Below are 12,488 nucleotides of genomic sequence, written 5' to 3' on the forward strand. Positions count from 1 at the left end.
ATCCAGTTTCATCCAGAATAATCTCCAGTTTCATCCGTGTTGTTGCAAATGACAGGATTTTATCCCTTTCTGTAATTCAATAGGACGTCCCTGTGTGCATGCACCGCATTTTGTCTACTCATCAGTCAAGGGACACTTCGGCTGATTCTACATCACGGCTATTGTGACTAGAGCTGTACTAAACGTGAGTGCAGATGTCTTTTCAACACACCACTTCATTTTCCACTGACTATATCATCAGTAATGGGATTGCAGCTCAATTTACAAATAAAAAATTTTTTGGTCTTTTTGAGACAGGGTTCCCCTGTAGCCCCAGCTAGCCTGAAACTCACTATGTAGACTAGGCTGGCCTTGAACTCAGAGATCCACCTGCCTCAGCTTCCCGAGTGCGGGGATTAAAGGCATGCACTGGTTCCAATCCCAGCACCCAGGTTCGAATCCACCCAGGTTTGAATCCCAGCACTCACATGGCGGCTAACAACCATCCGTAACTCAAGGTACAAGGGATTCCAATGCCACCTTCTGACCTCCGAAGGCATTTCACAACACGGGTGTCACACCTGCAGGCAATACACTCATAAATGTAAAATGAAATATTTTTTAGAAAAGAACAGAATAGTATTTATAATTGTTTGACTTTGTTATAGCAGTTAAAGTATTAGAAGAATTATGAAGAGGGAATTTAAATAAATAAAATAAACAGGGAGATAACAAATCTGAATAAGGAGGGTGAGGACATTTAAAAGGGTGCTGAGGGTATAACTTAGTTGGTAGAGCTCTTACCCAGAGTGCAGGAAGCCCTGAGTTTCATCTCCACCATTACATAAGCCAGTCCTGGTGGTGAACGCCTAATCCTAGATCCCTAATCAGTGAAGGGGAAGCAAGGAGAATCAGAAGTTCCAAGTCATCCTCGGCTACCCAAGAAAATTGAAGCCAGCTTGGCATATGAAAGACACTGTCTCAAAAAAAAAAAAACAAAAAACAAAGAAGTGAAAAAGGTTCAGTGAAAACTGTGGGCTGGGTGTTGACATGCCCCTCTGTGGTGGTCTGCAAGTGGGTCCACTGCAGCAGCAGCGAGTAGAAGCCATGGCCACTCTACCTCCTACCCTGCAGTCTTGCCCTGAGTCCCTGTAACAGTTAATTGCTTAAGATGTCTTTACTCAAAATCAAATTGTACATCTAAGCCCTTGTTTTTCTATGAAGATTTTATAGGTTCATTCGAAAAAGTTTTGAAATTGCAGAATTAATGTGCATTTAGAAAACAGAATAAGTTAAGCCTGGTGTGGTGGCACACGCCTTTAATCCCAGCAGCACTCGGGGAGGCAGAGGCAGGAGGATCTGAGTTCCAGGCCAGCCAGGGCTGTAGGGAGACCCTGTCTCAAAAAGATGAAGAGAAAAATGAAAGAAAGAAAGAAAGAAAATAGAACAATTTACTGTAATCGCCTGATACATTATATATCGGTGTATCTCGTGAGTTTTTTAATTTGACTTTTCATATACGTATGGATTAGGATAAAAGAAACAGTAGAAGCTTAGAAAACTATGCAGGTATACCAGTGACTGCAGCTGACTCTAATAATGAAGTTGGTGTATAAACATGCTCAAGCAGCAAGAAATTTTAAAACATGAATTTTGAATTTCACAAAAGTAAATGGCTCAACCTCTTTACCCACCCTAACGAAAAGGCTGTGTGGGAAAATGATTAGATGCCTGAGAGAGAGTTTAGAGTTAGATTTCTGCAACTTGCTCATGTAGTGGAGTGCATGTGGGAACTTAGCCACGTGCCTCCTGTCTGCATAAGCAAAGGTAAGTATTAACTTTCCCATGAGTGAACTACTTTCTTATTTGCTGTGCTTGATTCTTGCAAGTATAGCATAGGAATACAAAAGAATGTATGAGATAGACATTTGAGAGCTGGGTGTGGTAGCATAGGCCTCTAATCCCAGCAGCCTGGAGACTGAGGCAGGAGGACTCAGAGCTCCCTGGGCTACATAGTAAAATCCTGTCTCAAGAAAAAAATAAGCGAAAATTATTTTCATTAGTTGTGTTTTTGCAATTTTCAGGAAAGTATTTTAGTGGAGAACACCTGTCTTAGTTGGGTTTGAGATACAGAATGTGTGTAATGGTACCTCTCATCTCTCCTTAATAGCAGTAGGCTGAACACATACCAGTAGGTATGCTTTAACAAGAAACATACTAAAGTTTATGCAGAAGTTCATGTTGATTAACAGTAACTCTAGGTGTTTTCCTTCCCATTCACAAGAGTACTTTGGAATGCAAGTAAGTACTGTTTAGAAATACTAAATTTTCCCTAAGATAAAAAAATTACATATTTTATAAGTTTGAATTCATTTTAGTAATTAATAATGCTCATGGGTTGCAAATCTACAATAATATTTTATTAGAGAATATGTTAACTAATGTTCACCAGTGGTGTAAGTAAGAAAACTGGAGAGCCGTACCTGTCCTGGTTATCATGTGAGGACCCTCATGTAAACTGTTTGGCCTCCAGATTCTCTGGCATGTTGTCCTTGGGAATAGATTCTCCAAAGACAGTGTCACTCTAATTACTTTTCAATAACACCTCTCCTACCTTGATCTATTATAAGGCCAACTGTCCAGAACAGCTGAGTTCCCAGCCCAAGGGTCTGATTAGGACCAAAGCCAGTTGGGGAGATCTTTCAAAGTTTCTCGGTTTCCCTCATAAAATTACTGAAATCCTTGAAAGTAGCTTATTTGCATCCTAACAGACCCTATGTGTCCTTGTCCATAAAAACATTTAGGAATAAAACAGCACATTTAACAAGAATGTTGTCTAATTTAAACTTTCTTTAATAGATTTTGAAGGGACAACCTTCCTTGAAACCGAACAAGGAAAACCATTTGTGTCTGTATTCAGACATTTAAGGCTGCAGTATATTATTAGTGATCTGGCTTCTGCAAGGCTTATTGAGCAAGATTCTCTAGTACCTTCAGGTAAGAAAGCATGGGAGTTTGTGATTTAAGTCACGTTTTTCTGATTATAACAGTTCATATATATATATATATATATATATATATATATATGTATGTATATCATAGAGAAGGATAATGAAGAAACCAGGAAGTCACCCTTAGTCCACAAAGGTACATCTCTTATGCCCAAGGGAATCAGCATATAAATGACTGTGCTTTCCCTTGTCTTGTTTCATTAAAATACTCTCCACAATATTTAAATGGCTAAGTAGCATTTTGTAGTATACTTTTCTGTACTGGTGATCAAACCCAAGGCCTTGTGCCGCCTGCTAGGCAAGTGCTCTGTAAGTAAACTGGTGTCCTCAGCCCTAGCGTCAAGCTCTTAATGCCCCTGCTCCAGCCTCTTGGATGCTATCATTGCAGGAACATACCCAAGCCTGGCACTGGTGTGCCACAGGTTGGTTGACCAATACACTGTTTTGGAGGAGTCTTAAAAATGACTTGATGTATTTAAATGTTTTAACTGCCTTTTTCTATTAGTAATCCTTAAATATACGTAGTTTCTTGTTTTTCTTACCCTCAATTTTTTAAAAAAAATTTCTATTTTTGAGAATTACGTACAATGTATTTTATCATATTCAGACTCCCGCCCCCATTTCTAGTTGCTATCTCCCCTTATTACTCCCCACCCAATTTTATGTGTTTTCTTACACATATACTTTTTGTTTCTTTAAGACCTATCTAATTTGTGTCTCCAAATGCCCACTGAAGCCTGGTCAACCTTCCCAGCATCATACCCTTAGAGAAACTTGGCTCGCCCTCTCCCAGCAGCTGTCAGTTCTCAATAGTTCCTGAGCTCGGACTAGGGCTTCTTCCCCACTTCCACAGCTCTGTGCACAGTGAATTTGTCTGGCTTGAACTTTTGCATCCTCTTACCATTGTTGTGAGTTCATATGCGTAACTGCCCAGCTGTCTAGAAAACAGTATCATTGTGGTCATCCCCTACCTCTGGCTTACAGAATCTTTCCAGTCCTCTTCTACAATGATTCCTGAACTTCGGGAGGCAGGGGTTTAATATAGGTGCCCTATTCAGGGCTAAACAATCTGCAGTCTCTTATTCTCTGCATATTGATTAGTTGCGTATCTCTGTGTTAATCACCATCAGCTGCACAGGCAGGGCAGTTTCTCTGGTGAGAGTTGAGAGATGCATTAGTATATGGGTATAGCAGTGAGTCACTAGGAGTTAGTTAAACAGCTAGGCCTGGTACCAGTGTCAGGTATGGGCTCTGAGCTCTTGTGAAGTGAACCTTAAATCCAATAAAAAAAAAAAAGGTTGGTTATTTATATAGCATTCATGCTACCAGTGGGCGTATTTTGCGCGGCCAGTTGTTAATGTAGCTCACAGGATTCAAACCTGGGTAAGGCTGAGGATTACTTTTTTCTTCAGCAGCATGCATAGCACCTCCTATCACTATGAAAGCTAGCCAGTAGAGGTCAGTACCAGCTTGATTTCTCTTTGTGTTTGGGCCTACAACTTGTGTATGTAGCGTCTTTAACAATAGGGTCTTATCGTCAAGTTCTGGTGGAGGGGTAACCAAGAGCAGGGGCCGTGGCCACGAGTGTTTGAGGATTTATAAGACCTCTGGTCAACAGCTTCAGAAGAGGGAGTCTGTGGGACTGGAGAGATAGCTCAGTGGTTAGGAGCACTGGTTGCTCTTGCAGAGTACTGGGTTTCAATTACCAGCACCCACATGGCAGCTAACAACCATCTATAACTCCAGTTCCAGGAGAATCTAATGCCTTAGTCTGACTTCCATGGGCATTGCACAACACGGGTGCATTTACATACATACAGGCAATACACTCATACATCTTAAAAAAAAGAGCGAGTCCATGCCTGGCATTGGGTTTTTTACTTGCTAGTCTTTGGTAGGGGCAATGTACCCCTATTATAGTGTAACTGCATTTAATCTCTTTATACTGTGTATGTATATACTTTAAGAAGCTTTTATTGTGGTGGTTTCCATCTGACTTTCTGAGACAGGGTCTCCCTGTAGCCCCAGCTGGCCTGTAACTTGCTATGTAGACGAGCTAGCCTCAAACTCAGATTGCCTGCTTCTAGCATTAAAGGCACATACCACCATGCCCGGCTCCATCTGACTTTTTCAAAAGGACTTTAGTGCTATTTATGCCTCCCCATAGTCCCTCCTTGCCTTGCCCTCCCATCCCCCACCCCATTTAACCCTTTCTACTCCATTTTTCCCTTTTGTATCACTGCTTTCTGTCTCCCTTCCCAGGAATCCTCCGACCCCCCCATGGCTCATTACCAGTTTCCTGAACTCTTTGGATTTTCCAATTGAAAACATACATATCTAAGGGTTCAAAGTTATCATCCACTTATCAGAGAGAACATGTGCTGGTTGTCTTTCTGGGTCTGGGTTACCTCACTCAGGATGATTGTTTCCAGTTCTGTCCATCTGCAGATTTCATAATTTTGTTTTCTTAATGAGTAAGATTGTATCATGTAAATGTGTCACTTTTTTCATTATCTGTTCGTCAGTTGATGAACAGGTTGTTTCCATTTCCTAGCTCTTGTGAATAGAGCAGCAGTGAACATGTTTATTATTAAACAGTAATTTACTTTAAAACATTCATGGATACTTGCTTAACTTTTTAAAACAGCATTTGACTGTCTAAAATATTGGAATGTTTTTAGGTCATTATAGAAGAGTATATCTGGAACTAAAGTTTACATGGTTAAGAGTGCTCTGTTTGTGTGCTGGACATGGTGATGCTCATCTGTAATTCCTATACTTGGGAGGTAGAAGCGGGAGGATCAGAAGTTCAAAGCCTGTTTAGCTAATGGGTATATTAATCTGCAGGGTGTCTGACATGCTTGAGAGAATCAAATATACTAAATTTGAGATTATTATTTAAAATGTAAAGGAACTTAACTAACCATGATGGCTAAATGGAATTGTTTAAGAAAGTATTGTTAGCTAAACCTGTGAGCATTAGACAAAGGACAAAGGAAAGTGATGTGACTTTTACACAAACTTATTATATTTATATATAAATTAACTAGATTTGTACATTGATCTTAAAGGCAAAAGTAGAAGGGGTTTTATTTTTATTTGTCTGTCTGTTTATTTGTCTTTTGGTTTTTGAGACAGAGTCTCACTATGTAGCCCTGTCTGGCCTGGAACTCACTATGTAAACCAGGCTAGCCTTGAACACCTCCTGAATGGTGATATTAAAGGTGTGTGCCACCACGTTAGGCAATAGAAGCTGTTTTAAACTTACTTGTTTGTTGAGTCAGCATCTCCCTAAGTAGCTGAGGCTGATCTGGAACATCCAGGCTGGCCTCCAACACATGATCTTCCTGCCGTTGCCACCCAAGTGCTGGAATTACAGGTATAAGCCATTATGCCTGATGAACTTTCATCTTTATTAAATTGAATATCAACAAAATCCAGCAGTTGCAAGCATCTTTTTTTGGGTGTAGAGAAACCTCTGCCAGACATTTATAAAGCTGAATTGAAAAGGGAATGAATGCTTATAAAAATCCAAAGGTACTAATGTCTGTGATCAGGAGATGCCTTGGTATCAAGAGTTGTTTGGTAAACTATGACTGTCAATGTGCTGGTCATTCACGTAGGTGAAACGCTTGACTAGTTATGTGTGGATAAAATTCAATTCATCTTTAATGTAAACTTTAAAAGTTTCTGCATGATTTAAAGAATTTATTACATTTATTTATTTTGTGTGTATATGGATGTGTGGATGTTATCTGGGGGTGTACTATAGCACGTGTGTGGAGATCAGAGGACAAATTGTAGTAGTCACTGTGTAACTCACTATGTTCTTTCCTTCTACCATGTGGGTCCTGGTGATTGAATGCAGGTCCTCAGGCTTGGCAGCAAATGCCTTTATCTGCTGAACCATCTCGAATGTGCTGTCATAGTTTGCCTTGTCCTAGTTTGCCTTCGATTGCTGTGACAAAACACTCTGACCAATACCAACTCGGGGAGGCAAGGGTTTATTTGGCTTACATCTCCCAGGTCACAGTTCATCACTGAGGGAGCCCAGGGTAAGAACTTAAGGCAGGAACCTGGAGGCAGGAGTTGAAGCACAGGCCATGGAGGAACACTGGTTACTTGTTCGCTTCCCTGGCCTGTGCTCAACCTGCTTTCTTATACAATACAGGACCATATCACTCAAAAATCAAGAACATACCCCACAGATATGACCACAGGCCAGTTCAATGGAGGAAATCCCCTAGTTGAGGCTTCCTCTACCTAGGAGTGTCAACTTGACAACTAAAGCTGTCCAGCACACCTGCCCTGCTGCATGATTTTAGCATATGCTGAATTTCCCAAGAATGCAATTAGCATGCAAAGAAAGAGGAGGCACTACTTCCTTATATTGAAACTTTACCAGGAATTATTTCTCTTTTTGGAACTTCACATTCCCAAAGGCAAATATAAAATAAAAATAAAAATAAGGTGGGGAAGACCCACATTTTTCTGTGTGCTTTGGAATTACAGGGATCAGAGCCTTGGACTAAATTTGCAGAGAGCAAGCTGGGTCCTAGCATTCACTGTCCTCTGACTGTGCAGCTGCCGCAAACTCCTGCTGCCAGGACTTCCTCACCATGATGGACTGTACATACAAACTGAGCTAAAATGAACGCTTTCTTCCTTACATTGCTTTTGTCAAGGTGTTTTACAGAAGGGATAGAAAAGTAACAATACAAGGTATCAGTCTCATGACAACAGTATCTATTCCCATTTGTGTGGATCCTCGTCCATGATGATTTTGCATAATAATCCAACGACCTCATCACTTTATCATAGTACTAACTGGGAACAATCCAAAGACAACATGTTAAAGTATACATTATTGATTTATATTTCATCTGAAATGAAATAATTTCTATCCTTTTTACAAAACACATTAATGCCAAAATCATTTATGAGAGGCTAAGATTTGGAAATATTCTATGGAATTCTTTTCCTTGCAAATCAGCTGTAGAAGATTGGGGTAGGTGAAAATCCCTGGGTGGGACAAAAATTGGATGCTCTTCCAGACCAAACTCCAGAACAAGCTAGAAGGTTTAACTAAAAGAATGCTCATGCTTGACCCAGCACTTGTCAATCAGGAGGTGATGGACCCTCCGTCGGTGTCCTACCTAACATGGAATCAATGAAGCCCAACAAATATGGGGCCATTTACTCCACACCATTATCCAACAAGTTCTTTCAGACCCCAGAAGGCCTTTCCTACAGAATACAGAGGGAGTCAGTCACCTCACCGTGAACAAGTGGGGCTCCCTACCCTCAGTGAGCAGTTCTTCCTCCCTGAAGTTCCCATCCTTGCACTGGAAATCGTCACCTGGGTTGAAAATGCCTTCCTTCCAGCATGCCTTCCTCCAGTCTGCCCATTAAGAAATATTCAACCCTTCGGCATGCCACTGTCCATGCCCCTGGTGATGGCAGCTGCCCTCCCCTGGCACAGAATCTGGAACCCTGGCATCCTGCCTGTCATCCAGCCTGTGGTGGTGCAGTTGGTCCCTTTATATACACCAGCCACCCAGCAGCTGCTCCTGGTCTCCTTGTTGGAGGAGATGGAAAATTCAAATAGTAGCATGCAAGTACCTGTAACTGAATCATATGAGAAGCCCAAATTACAGGAAAAAAAATTAAAATAGAACCTGGAATTGAACCACAAAAGACAGACTGTTATCTTGAAGATAATAGTCACCCCCTTTAATGCACTCAATGTTGTGTCCTGTCCCACCATCCCAAGCACTGTTGCAAGAGAATCATCCTTTAGTCATAGCGTACCCTGGGAAGAGCCCTCTACCTGTGGAATCCCCAGATACCTGAAGGAAGCAGAGGATGCACAGATGTGACTCTGGTGGCTATAACAAAGTGTACACTAAGAGCTCCCACTTGAAAGCACACAGAAGAACATACACAGGAGAAAAACCCTACAGTGTGCCTGGGAAGGCTGCATGTGGAAGTTTTCTCGGTCTGATGAACCAAAAACATGCTGGCGTCAAACCTTTCCAGTGCTGGAGCTGTGACGGCAGCGGCCTTCTCTCACCTGGCCCTACACAGGAAACACCACATGCTAGTCTCCAGCCTTGTTGCAACTCCCTTCTCTTCTGACTCCTCCCTCTCTCTCTCTCTCTCTCTCTCTCTCTCGCTCTCGCTCTCGCTCTCACTCTCGCTCTCAGTTGCTCTCTCTCCTCCTGCCCATTGTCTAACTCATTTTTTTTCTTACTTGTACATTTTAATTTTGATTCAGCTTGTCTGAAACTCTGAATTTATATCATTCAAAACTTCCATATGCTCAGTCGTGGGTACTCTGTAATCTTCCCTCTCCTCACCATGGGTCAGACCTAACTTTGCTAGGGATGTTAAGCAAACCCTTTATATAGATATGTTTAATGTCATGAGAACAAGAGAACATGTAAATTAACATAAGCAATTTGTTGTTTTCTCCATGTATTCCTCAAAATAATGTCAAAGTAAATGTATTAGAAATACAAAAAAATACACATTATTTTTAACAATATACCTGGCTCTTACTTCTCCTGTGCATGACCCTCAAACATCAGATTTACTTTAAAATCACATGCATGCATACATATTACCCATGAGCTCTCTCAGCGTGGTGAACCGGCCTTCTGCTGCTTTTGCTGGGTGTGCCTGGACTGTGAAGTACTGCTCTCCATCCTCAGCTTCTCTGGATTCCCCTCTTCTTTCTGAAATGTGGCATCCTGTTTTCTCATATCCCTCACATGAGAAAGTTTGCTGCATCCTCCCATGTCTTCCAGTGTGGTCCCAGAAGTGAACTAGATGTCTTTCTTTTTCCTTAAGTATCAGACCTTGTTCCTCCCTCCTCTGGACACTCCACCTTGGAGGCCTTAGGCAATAGCACTGGCTTCCTGTTGCAGTAGGCTTTAGGTCCATGGGTCTCAGGTCTCTCTCAAAGATTTTAGCCCATTAGTGTTGTCTCTCTAACACTGCGTATGCCTCAATTCTTGGTGATTTCAAATTCACAGAAAGAGTGGTAATGCTGGGTAAGGCACAGGTATTGGTCAAGTAGAGGCACGGTTGGTCCCTGGAGCCCCTTGCTGGGCTGGGTATTATCCTTTGTCAGGTCAAGTCCTGGGGAGTTCTGTGGCCAGAGACTAGGGCTTCAGTGGCCAGTGCAGTGAGGGAGATGCCAAGGGTCTCAATTACTGGCTGTTAACTAACTGGCATTGAAAATTCTTAACATTTTAAGCTGGGCGTAGTGGTGTACACCATACAGATCTTTGTGAGCTCAAGGCCAGCCTGGTCTACAAAGCAAGTTCCAGGTCAGTTGGGGTTACAAGGAGACGCTGTCCAAAAATACCCACCCCTCCAAAAAAAAGAAAAAGAAAAATCTTAACATTTTAATGCCCGGAATGAGCATATCTTATCCTACCCTCTGAAATCAGCCCTGAGTAGAGATGATCCTCCCAAGGTGTAGGTCTCATTCTGCAAACCCAGGGAACAGTGCAGGTCACAGTGGGCTGGATCCTCCCACATTCATTACTGTAATCAAGACAATCCCCCATAGACATGCCCACAGGCCAGCCTGATCTAGACAATTCTTCATTGAGACTCTCTTCCCAGGTGACTCTAGACTGTGTCAAGTTGACAATTAAATCATCACACTCAGCTCCAAGGGTATTCTTAAAATAGTTTTAAAATTTATTTTTATTTTATGTGTATGTCTGCATGCATGTAAGTACAGCCCTGTCATAAAATGCCCATGGAGGGCAAAAAAAGGCATTGGATCACCTGGAACTATAGTTAGGGATGGTTGTTAGCTGTCATGTAGGTGCTGAAAAGTGAACCTGGGACCTCTGTGAGAGCAACCAGTGCTCTTAACCTCTGTGCCATCTCCCAACCCCTCCAAGTGTATCTTTACCAAAACTTTGCACTTGATGGTTGCGTTGGATAGCTTTAATTGTCAACTTGACACACCTGTATTAAAGGAGCCTCAACTGGGGAATTTCCTCTATTGGGCTGGTCTGTGGCCTTGTCTGTGGGGCATTTTCATGATTGTTGAGTGATGTGGGAGGGCCCGGCCCACTGTGGGTAGTGCCACCCCTGGGCAGGTTGTCTTGTAGTACACAAGAAAGCAAGCTGCACACAGGCCAGGGAAGCCAGCCAGTAAGCAGTGTTCCTCATGGTCTGTGCTTCAGCTCCTGCCCCAGATTCCTGCCCCGAGTTCCTACCTAGGGCTTCTTCAGTGACGAACTGTGACCTGGGAGATGTAAGATAAAATAAACCCTTTCCTCCCCAAGTTGGTTTTGGTCAGAGTGTTTTGTTATGGCAATTAAAGGCAAACTAGAGCAGGGGTGAGGAACATACGGCTCTAGGACTGTGTCCATTATTGCCCTGATTTGTGCTAAGACACCAAGTTTGCCCACCACTCACTTTTGTATCATCAATATAAACATTAACACAATTGCTATAGGACTATCCAGGCAATTCAAAAAAAGCTATTAAAGGGGTTGGGGAGATAACTTAGTTGGTAAAGTGTTTGCCTTGCAAACATGAGGACCTGAGTTTGATCCCCAGAACCCACCTAAAAAGGCTGAGTGTGGTAGTGTACATTGTAATTGCAGTGCTAGGGAGATGGACAAAGGTGGATTCCTTGGGCTCTCTGGCCAGCTCACCTAGCCTACTTGGCAAGCTCCAGTCTAGTAAAGAGCCCTATCATTGAAAAAAAAAAAAGATGGCAGGCCCCTGAGGCACACATCTGAGTTGACCTGTGGCCTCCACATACATGTACATAAATCCACATATGCACATAAACCTACATTAACACACACAAGTTAACACTTAGAACATTTCAGCCCCACTGGTGCTTATTGAAGTCCCCTAAATGATCTAGAAGAAGGGCTTCTTTGATGATTAGATGATGTTGATCTGAAGGAATGCAAGCAAAACTGCAAGTCTAAGCACAAATATAGATTTCCTTATTTGAAGGCAAAAGTTCAGTTCTGCAGAGGAGATACTTAGTCTTTGACTTTGTAATTGACTCTGTACTTTCAGTTACGGGTCATTGAAAAGTGAGAGTTCTCTAATTTCTTTATTGACTTTTCATACAGTGGGCATTCATTAGTGTCAACTATACAAGGTTTCATTCATTTCTTTCCATGTAGTTTATAAATCAAACACTTTTTTAAAAATATTTTATTTTATTTTATGTATATGAATGTTTTGCCTGCTCAAACACTTTTTTGGAGTATGGCTCTTGGTGCCTCAGCTATAATAAAGATAAGAACAGTCCTATTTTTAATATTCTGTTACAGCTGGGGGGTAGAGCTCAGTGTCTAAAATATTTCCTAAGGACAGTTTCCCCAAACTGAGCCACTAGAAAATGACTTGATACAACCCTCAGCCAGGTCTGCCACCATCACACTATCACTGGCATCTACACTTCATCTGTAGAGCTGTTTACCCTGTTCTTTCTCCAAGCTACCA

General features: G+C 41.9%; 1 pseudogene; it reads left to right on the forward strand.

Moving 5' to 3' along the window:
* The first annotated feature begins 8,083 nt into the window (after window positions 1-8,083).
* On the forward strand, window positions 8,084-9,093 carry LOC103737041 (annotated as a pseudogene).
* Window positions 9,094-12,488: the final 3,395 nt, after the last annotated feature.

This window comes from Nannospalax galili, unplaced genomic scaffold (genome assembly GCF_000622305.1).
Source record: "Nannospalax galili isolate Female #2095 unplaced genomic scaffold, S.galili_v1.0 scaffold1838, whole genome shotgun sequence".
NCBI lineage: Eukaryota > Metazoa > Chordata > Mammalia > Rodentia > Spalacidae > Nannospalax > Nannospalax galili.